We start from the raw sequence: 9,299 nt of genomic DNA on the forward strand, positions 1-9,299 counted from the left end.
GTTTTTTTTTTGCAATAGACAATAAAAATAACGCAGTTCTCCGTAAAGGAGGGATGGTGGATGGAATATATATATACATATATATATAAAATAATTGTCACACAACCTGGGTGACATGCCTTGCCTGCTCACCCAATTTTAGTGCACCTTAGTTATCCATACTGACCATCTAGTCTCGACACACCCATATATATATATATATATATGTATATATATATAGATATTTTTTCTTTTTCTTGTGTTTTTTTTTTCGCAATGGATATTAATAATAAAGCAGTCCTCCGTAAAGGAGGGGTGGTGGAGGGAATATATATATACATTTATATAAAATAATTGTCACACAACTGGGGTGACATGCCTTGCCTGCTCACCCAATTTTAGTGCACCTTAGTTATCCATAATGACCATCTAGTCTCGATACACCCATAAATATATATGTATATATATATATATATATATATATAGTTTTTTTTTTTTTTGCAATAGACAATAAAAATAACGCAGTTCTCCATAAAAGAGGGATGGTGGATGGAATATATATATACATATATATAAAATAATTGTCACACAACCTGGGTGACATGCCTTGCCTGCTCACCCAATTTTAGTGCACCTTAGTTATCCATACTGACCATCTAGTCTCGACACACCCATATATATATATATATATATATATATATATATATATATATATATATATATATATATATATATATATATATATATATATATATATATATATATATATATATATATATATATATATATGTATATATGTATATATGTATATATGTATGTATGTATGTATATATGTATATATGTATGTATATATGTATATATGTATGTATGTATGTATGTATGTATATATGTATATATGTATATATGTATATATATATATGTATATATGTATATATATATATGTATATATGTATATATATATGTATATATGTATATATATATATAGATATTTTTTCTTTTTCTTGTGTTTTTTTTTCGCAATGGATATTAATAATAAAGCAGTCCTCCGTAAAGGAGGGGTGGTGGAGGGAATATATATATACATTTATATTAAATAATTGTCACACAACCTGGGTGACATGCCTTGCCTGCTCACCCAATTTTAGTGCAACTTAGTTATCCATAATGACCAACTAGTCTCGATACACCCATAAATATATATGTGTGTATATATATATATAGTTTTTTTGTGTTATTTTTTTGCAATAGACAATAAAAATAACGCAGTTCTCCATAAAGGAGGGATGGTGGATGGAATATATATATACATATATATAAAATAATTAATGTCACACAACCTGGGTGACATGCCTTGCCTGCTCACCCAATTTGAATGCACCTTAGTTATCCATAATGACCATCTAGTCTCGATACACCCATAAATATATATGTATATATATAGTTTTTTTTTTTCGCAATGGACAATAAAAATAACGCAGTTCTCCGTAAAGGAGGGATGGTGGATGGAATATATATATACATACATATAAAATAATTGTCACACAACCGGGGTGACATGCCTTGCCTGCTCACCCAATTTTAGTGCACCTTAGTTATTCATAATGACCATCTAGTCTCGATACACCCATAAATATATATGTATATATGTATTGTTTTTTTTTTTTTTTTTTTGCAATAGACAATAAAAATAACGCAGTTCTCCATAAAAGAGGGATGGTGGATGGAATATATATATACATATATATAAAATAATTGTCACACAACCTGGGTGACATGCCTTGCCTGCTCACCCAATTTTAGTGCACCTTAGTTATCCATAATGACCATCTAGTCTCGATACACCCATATATATATATATATATATATATATATATATATATATATATATATATATATATATATATATATATATATATATATAGTTTTTTTTTTCTTCGTAATGGACAATAAAAATAACGCAGTTCTCCGTAAAGGAGGGATGGTGGATGGAATATATATATACATATATATAAAATAATTGTCACACAACCTGGGTGACATGCCTTGCCTGCTCACCCAATTTTAGTGCACCTTAGTTATCCATACTGACCATCTAGTCTCGACACACCCATATACACACCCGAAGCTCTGATCTCAGATCAGTTCCATGCCTCCAGAATCTAATGTTACCCTCAAGGAAGAAGGGAAGCTATGATGAGTAAAAAAAAGGTTATTAGAGTGTCCTGTCAGCGTTGGGCTTCTTCGGCCTCCGCCATTGATTTTTCGGTTTCAGGATGGAAAGTACAAGGTGGCTCTGTGTTGATGAATAATCCAGGAAAAAAATGCCACAAAGGCATGGAGTCACACCAGTGGAGTCTTATCCTTGCAATAAAGACCCCTGTATGACCTTTGCTGAATATTTCCAGTTTAGTGGAGCTGATCTGTGAGTAATGCAGTTATGCAGCAGTTTCTGATGGTTTCCGGTTTTGCAGGTGGTGTCCTTTTCAGCTTGGAGGAGGGAGCCTCCTTCTGGAACCAGATGTTGACCTGGAGAATCGTGAGTGACGTTTCCGATTAGCATACCTGATCTCCTTGCCCCGCCACGGGGCTCTGGTGAAATGTAACTATTCAGTGACCCGTATCTTTCAGTTCTTCGCTTCCATGATCTCGACCTTCACCTTGAACTTCTTCATGAGTATCTACCACAACAAGCCGGGAGATTTTAGTAACCCAGGTCTCATCAACTTTGGACGCTTTGACAACGATGTAAGTTTCCCATTTCTGTCGGTGTTGTGATGTAGATTGTCCTTTTTAAAAGTCTGTAGATGGAATCTTGAAAATCAAAATATTGGGCATCGGTAATTGATCTGGTTGTCTTGGCCAATGGTATGCTGTCCGCAAGTCAAGTAGCTCTTGGGAGATGTCGGCCGTTACCCTCTGACATTGGTTTCCTGCCTCCCGTTAGTCAGTGGGGAAAATGTGATGTTTATGGATGTCTGGACAACTTAGAGTGGAGAGCATTTTATAATCATTACCTCGTTTGGGAAAGGCGAAAGAAGACGGTATAATTTTGACCAAAATCCAGAATGAGACCAAGTTCACACTGTTCCCGAACATGTTTTGGTCTTTCCTGTCCGTGCCGTTCAAGAAGGGGCTGATCTGTGAACTTTATGGGGAAACAAGGGTGAGAGAGAAAAGGATGAGCTGTTATTTCCAGAAAGGGCTCGACTCGGTACCCTGTCACATGAGCAGTGATGTATTTTTACCTGCCTTCTGGTCACATGGGTTGGAAAGGAAACCATGAAACGTTTGTTGGGGGACTTGGACACAGCCCCCACCCCGCAGCGCATGACTTTCCTGGGAGGCCCCCTGGGCTGGAAATATAGTCATCACCTCGGTGGACATGAGTACCGCGCTGTTTTAGTTGGGCCTCCTGGTTTAGGTAGGCATGTTAGCCATGGTTGTGGATGTTTCTCGTTACAAGAGAGGCACCTGTAGCAGTTTACATGGTATGCAGATACGGTTGTTTATTTTATTTTTTTTAAACGCAGCAGAATTTTTCCCGCCTTCGGTGCCTGAAGTTTTTGGGAAACGTTTGCCCCGGATGCCCACTGTATGCTTCCTGTAGGATCACAACACGTTCACCATTTTTTTAAAAATTATACACTACTGTGCAAAAGTCTTAGGCAGGCAAAGAAAATGATATTTAGATTATCCTCGTGTTGGTGTAAAACTATGATATTATGCCTGTGAAAGTGTGTCAACTTCGCCATTTCAGAACCTCTGCTAAAATCATCCTAGTATTTGCAGCGACCGTCCAATGCAGCCATGTGTTTTTTTTGACTTGGCCACCAGCACACCTCATACAGCTAGTCAGTCTCTCACTGACTTTTTAAGCCAGTATATTTAACTTTTTTTAATTCAGCTGTTGGTGAAATTTAACAAAATCATGGAACGGCTGAGGTGCCCCTGAGGAGAAGTTTGGGAACTGAAGCGGTGTTCATCTAGCCATCCAACTAGATATCAGTAACTTTTTAGAAAATAGAAGAAATTACTGTGATGTTGTCATTTGCATGTTTGACTGGAGGATTCTGGGTATTGATTTTTTTTCTTTTTTTTTACCCCCCCCCCCTCAGAGCACGGAGTACTACCTGTATGAGATTCCTCTGTTTATCGTCATGGGAGCCTTCGGTGAGAGAGAGAGAGAGAGAGGGAGCGTCTTATTGTGGAAACCCAAACCTTGCTCTTTTACATCTTAACGGACTGGTTCTGTTTCTGGTTTTCTCATGCCGGGCCCATGTCTCTTTCCCCCCCGCAGGTGGATTGCTGGGAGCACTGTTCAACGTCCTGAACTACTGGCTCACCATCCTCAGGATCAGGTGTGCCTGTGTGCGTGTGCCTGTGTGCGTGTGTGTGCCTGTGTGTGTGTGTGTGTGCGTACTTCTGTGCGCATGTGTGCCTGTGTGTGTGTGTGTGTGTGTGCGTACCTCTGCCTGTGTGTGTGCACGTAAGTGAGGCCTGTTTGGTTTTTACTGTGTCACGCCTGTCTGAAACTTAGGCATCTTAACACTTGAAATTAAATAATTAAATAAATATATCCCGAGACTGTGGGGCTGACCTTGAAACTGCCCCACACTGGTTTGATGCAAATGAAAGTTGTCCCACAACAAAATCATTAGCTGAGCCACCATGCCCCCCCCCCCCATCCCCAGGTATATCCACCGGCCCTGCCTGCAGGTGATCGAGGCCATACTGGTTGCTGCCGTGACGGCCACTGTGTTCTTCACTATGATCTACTTCTCCAACGACTGCCAGCCCCTGGGGGAGGATCAGCTGGAGGAATACCCCTTGCAGGTAAGGCAGCTGGAGGTGGGCTCTCTGTGATTTCATTGGCTGAACAGCTGAGAGGGTGTGTATCCTGTCCTCAGGCCTGAACCTCCACTTATCCCTCTCACAGCTGTTCTGTGCTGATGGCGAGTACAATTCCATGGCCACGATCGTCTTCAACACCCCGGAGAGGAGTGTCCGCAGCCTGTTCCACAGCCCCGCAGGTCCGTGGAGTTTCCAGCACGTGTTTCAGGGCAGGATGGGTCGTGACCTGAAGCCGGATTGGTCGCCCCTGTTGTGCCCTTCTTCTGGAAGAGATTATAATTACAGTCCGTTGTCCATCTTTAGAATGAACACCTGTGTTTGATATTGGTGACAGGCTGGCTAGGTCCGGGGCAGCTGTTTGAACAGTCAGACTCGTCTGCCACCTCTGTCGTGTCGTAGGTTTGTTTACGGGCCGCTTCTGGCTGATTGTTTTCCCAGACAGACAGCTAAACCCATACACACAATCCTCCTCAATTATTCAAGGCTTCCCTCATTTGGGATGGGGGGACTGTCACCCTGCCTGGGGAGAACAGGAGCGCTTCTCAAGTGCCCTGACGAATGCCACCGTAGGCAAGTTCGAACGGCACTAAACTGTGTTCATCCATGCCCTCTAGTGGATGAAAGACATACCAAAGTAACATGGCTTGGTCTTGATCGGCTCCAAATTGCACTTTACACCAGGTAGAAAAATGGAAATGATCATATGAAAAATGCCATTCATCATGAAATAATTTCTGTACACCTGTATCCTCATTACAAGGGTGAATCAAGTAAAACTAGCTGGTTTCGCTAGATTAGCGTTCTTGGGGATCAACTACATGATCAACATTTTAGCAAAAACGTGGGAAACACTGACTTAGGTGATGAATTCCACCACCACCACCCCCCCCCCCCCCCGGCAGGTTCCTACAATCCCGTGACCCTGGGAATCTTCACCATCACCTACTTCTTCCTGGCCTGCTGGACATACGGCCTGACTGTGTCCGCCGGGGTCTTCATCCCCTCGCTGCTCATCGGCGCCGCCTGGGGGCGGCTCTTTGGCATTTTGCTGGCCTCCATTACGCCGCACAATTCCATACAGGTACATCAGGACGGGTCGCCGTTCCTGGGGAAGCGCCGTATAGCCGGTGAGGCGGCGTGGTCCGCTGGCGGAGGAGGGGCCGTCACGATAGCAGAACTCTTCCCTCAGCAGAGAGAAACCTCACAGTGGCGACGTTTTCCACTGACCTTGATTTTTTTGCACATTTTGAAGAAGCAAAACTGAAAATCCGTTAATGGGTACGATTATATTTCAGGAGGACAAGCCCTCAAACGCTTTCAGTTTGATTGAAGTGGTTTTTGTGGCGATTCGCAAAACTGAAATGGAAGCCGATTTTGCGAACTTGTTGCTGTGTAGGACACGATGACTTGGTTCTAGAGCTCGTATCTCATGAAAAGCTCAATCCATGTTGAGGCACGGAATCATAAATTGCAGGTGTTGTTTCCATGATGTTACTTAATGGAAACACCCTTTATGCAATTTCACTTTGTCAACAAATTTGCTTGTTTGTGCAGAACTTTAATGGAAACGCTGCAGGTTTTGATATATTAAGGAAATTGAACGGGGTCTTTAGAAGTCAGAGGGCCTCCTTCAACACCCGCTTTAGATTGATTTCCTCTTTGTTGTCCAATCAGATTTACTCTTTAAGCAGTCACGTGACTCTTTGAAGGTGCCCTATTGGTTAGTGCTGTATCGATTTCCTGGGCCGCCCAGCGTCATGTCGGCATAGATGTAGTTTAACATAATGTTTGTTGGAAGTAAAGCCCCCTCGAAGTTTTTGAATGAGCATGTTTTATGATTTGTGGCGTTTCGTTTGACAGACCTTGGCCGACCCTGGGAAGTACGCTCTGATTGGAGCCGCCGCCCAGCTTGGTGAGTGTCCGTCCGCGGTCAGCCTGCTTTTCAGAGCTCGTCTAGAGGTGCATGGAGGCACATGAGGCTTCGGGTTTGCGTCTGTTTACGAAGGTCTTTGCCAGGTGGGATCGTGAGGATGACCCTCAGCCTGACTGTCATCATGGTGGAAGCCACCGGAAATGTCACCTACGGCCTACCCATAATGCTGGTTCTGATGACGGCGAAGATCGTGGGCGATTATTTCGTGGAGGTCAGTGTTGACGTTTCGGGTTGGAGCGGGTTGGTCCATTTGGCATTATGTGTGAGCCTGTCAGTGAGTGATGAGCTCATCGCCTTTCAGACCGTGCAGAACTTGGAATCGGGCCAGTCGTGTTTCGTTAACTGCTCCGGTCTCATGTTTGCTTTTGGTGTGGGTGGTGCAGCTAGCCACCAGTCTGACGCCATCTTTTTTTCATCTGTCCTTCCAGTGACTGATTTTGAGAACCCTTCCGTTGTTTTTGCACAGCTGTCTAACTTAAGGTGGCACATCATGCTGTGACAGCTCGTTTCGCTTCTCTGTTCCTCAATGTGCCAGCAAATCTGCTTAGAGGAAGTAAAACTTCAAGGGGTGGCAGCTTGTGAATGTTGTGCAGATGTGATCCTAAGCTCTTCTGAGTGACTCGAATTTTCCCACAGGGGCTATACGACATCCACATCAAGCTGCAGAGTGTGCCCTTCCTGCACTGGGATGCCCCAGCCACCTCCCACTCCCTGACTGCCAGGTATATTGCCCCCTACAGGATTTTCCCTGCTAATGCTTCAATGAGCCCAGTACACGCCTTTAGCAAGACATTGGTGCTTCATTCTCACTGTATATTCAGGTTTGGTGTGTCTGTCCATTCAGGGAGGTTATGAGCTCTCCAGTAACCTGCTTCAACCTGGTGGAGAAAGTGGGCACTATTGTGGATGTGCTCAGCAACACCTCGACCAATCACAACGGGTTCCCTGTAGTCTCCGGGTTGAGTGATGGCTGTGAGGTATGTCCCTCCCACTAGGGGTGATTTTGTTTTCCTGGAGATTTGTCACATGATGTACTTTGGGGCTTTGCTAATCTGAATTTTGTGCTCTTAGCCAGGGAAAATCTGTGGCTTAATCCTGCGTTCCCAGCTTATCGTGCTCCTGAAACACAAGGTGAGTGTGACCTAAGGTTCCTGCAGAGGTCAGCTGAATAAGGAGCATGTCTGTCCACACTAACACCTATCAGGGTGCTTGGTGTATATGCATGCCTGTGAATGACAGTGCGATTGACCAATGAGGGGTCTGTTTACTGCGTACACGGTTGCGAATGTCAGTGCAGCAAGCCAATGAGAAGTGTGCTCATCCACGTTGTGACCGGTGTACTCTTTTCAACCAGGTGTTTGTGGAACGGGCTCGTTCTCGTCTCAATCTGCGCAAACTGCAGCTGAAGGACTTCCGGGATGCCTACCCTCGCTTCCCTCCGATCCAGTCCATCCATGTGTCCCAAGACGAGAGGGAGTGCATGATGGACCTGACGGAGTTCATGAATCCCACCCCCTACACTGTCACGCAGGTACTAGTCTCAGTCTCAGCCTTGGTCTTGGTCCTTGAGAACCAGAGACACATTTGACTAAACAGTCATGTTCTGCGACTGTGTTCTTCTGCCTCTTTTTCAGGAGACGTCGCTTCCTCGTGTCTTCAAGCTGTTCAGGGCCCTTGGTCTGCGGCACCTCATTGTGGTGGACAGTGACAACCAGGTGCGTCTGCCTTGCGAGGTCCTCAGGCCTTCGTCATCTCCAGCACATATCTCCATTCTCATTGTAAAATTCGAAAATTACTGCATCGGTTTTCAGCCAGTGGCCGTTGGGCATCCATCTAGATCAAGGTTATCACCCTGGTTTCCTGTGCTACTCCCACCCCTCCCTCATAACATAACCAGCTATCTATGCCCTGTTCTACGTACCAATCATGTTCCCGGTGCCCAGGTGGTGGGACTGGTGACGCGGAAGGACCTGGCCCGTTACCACCTGGGCAAAGACGGCCTGGAGGAGCTGCAGCTGGCACAGACGTGATGCGTGGAAGGCGACTGCCGCGCTGCTCACCAGGCCAACCCCCCCTGCCCCCAGTCAGCCCCCGCCAGAACCCGCACCGGTCGTGCATTTCAGCAAAGTCCGGAACCCGGGATGCCAATGACTGACTTTCTGGTTTCGTTCACCGAGGGTTGGTTGTGATGGGGGAGGGGATCGATTCCATGTGTGTTTTGCGACTTTTTGTTGCCCCCTCCCAGTTTGCACATAAAATAATTTATCCGTTATGTTTTTAAAGCACTTCAGAGAGAGAGTGAGTGTGTGTGTGTGTGTGTGTGTGTGTGTGTGTGTGTGTGGTTCTACACACACTTGGGTGTCAGTCCCGCTCTGTGGTCATTTGCAAAGCTTTGGTAGCATTGTGATATACATTAGTGTAAATGTGTAAAAAGCATTTCAAGCTGTGTGTGTGAGAGAGAGAGAGAGAGAGAGAGAGAGAGAGATTAGCCAGGCCAATAACGTTCCTCTTTTACTCAGAGTTTTTTGAGTGTGGT

Source organism: Brienomyrus brachyistius, unplaced genomic scaffold, assembly GCF_023856365.1.
Source record: "Brienomyrus brachyistius isolate T26 unplaced genomic scaffold, BBRACH_0.4 scaffold328, whole genome shotgun sequence".
In the NCBI taxonomy this organism is placed as follows: Eukaryota; Metazoa; Chordata; class Actinopteri; order Osteoglossiformes; family Mormyridae; genus Brienomyrus; species Brienomyrus brachyistius.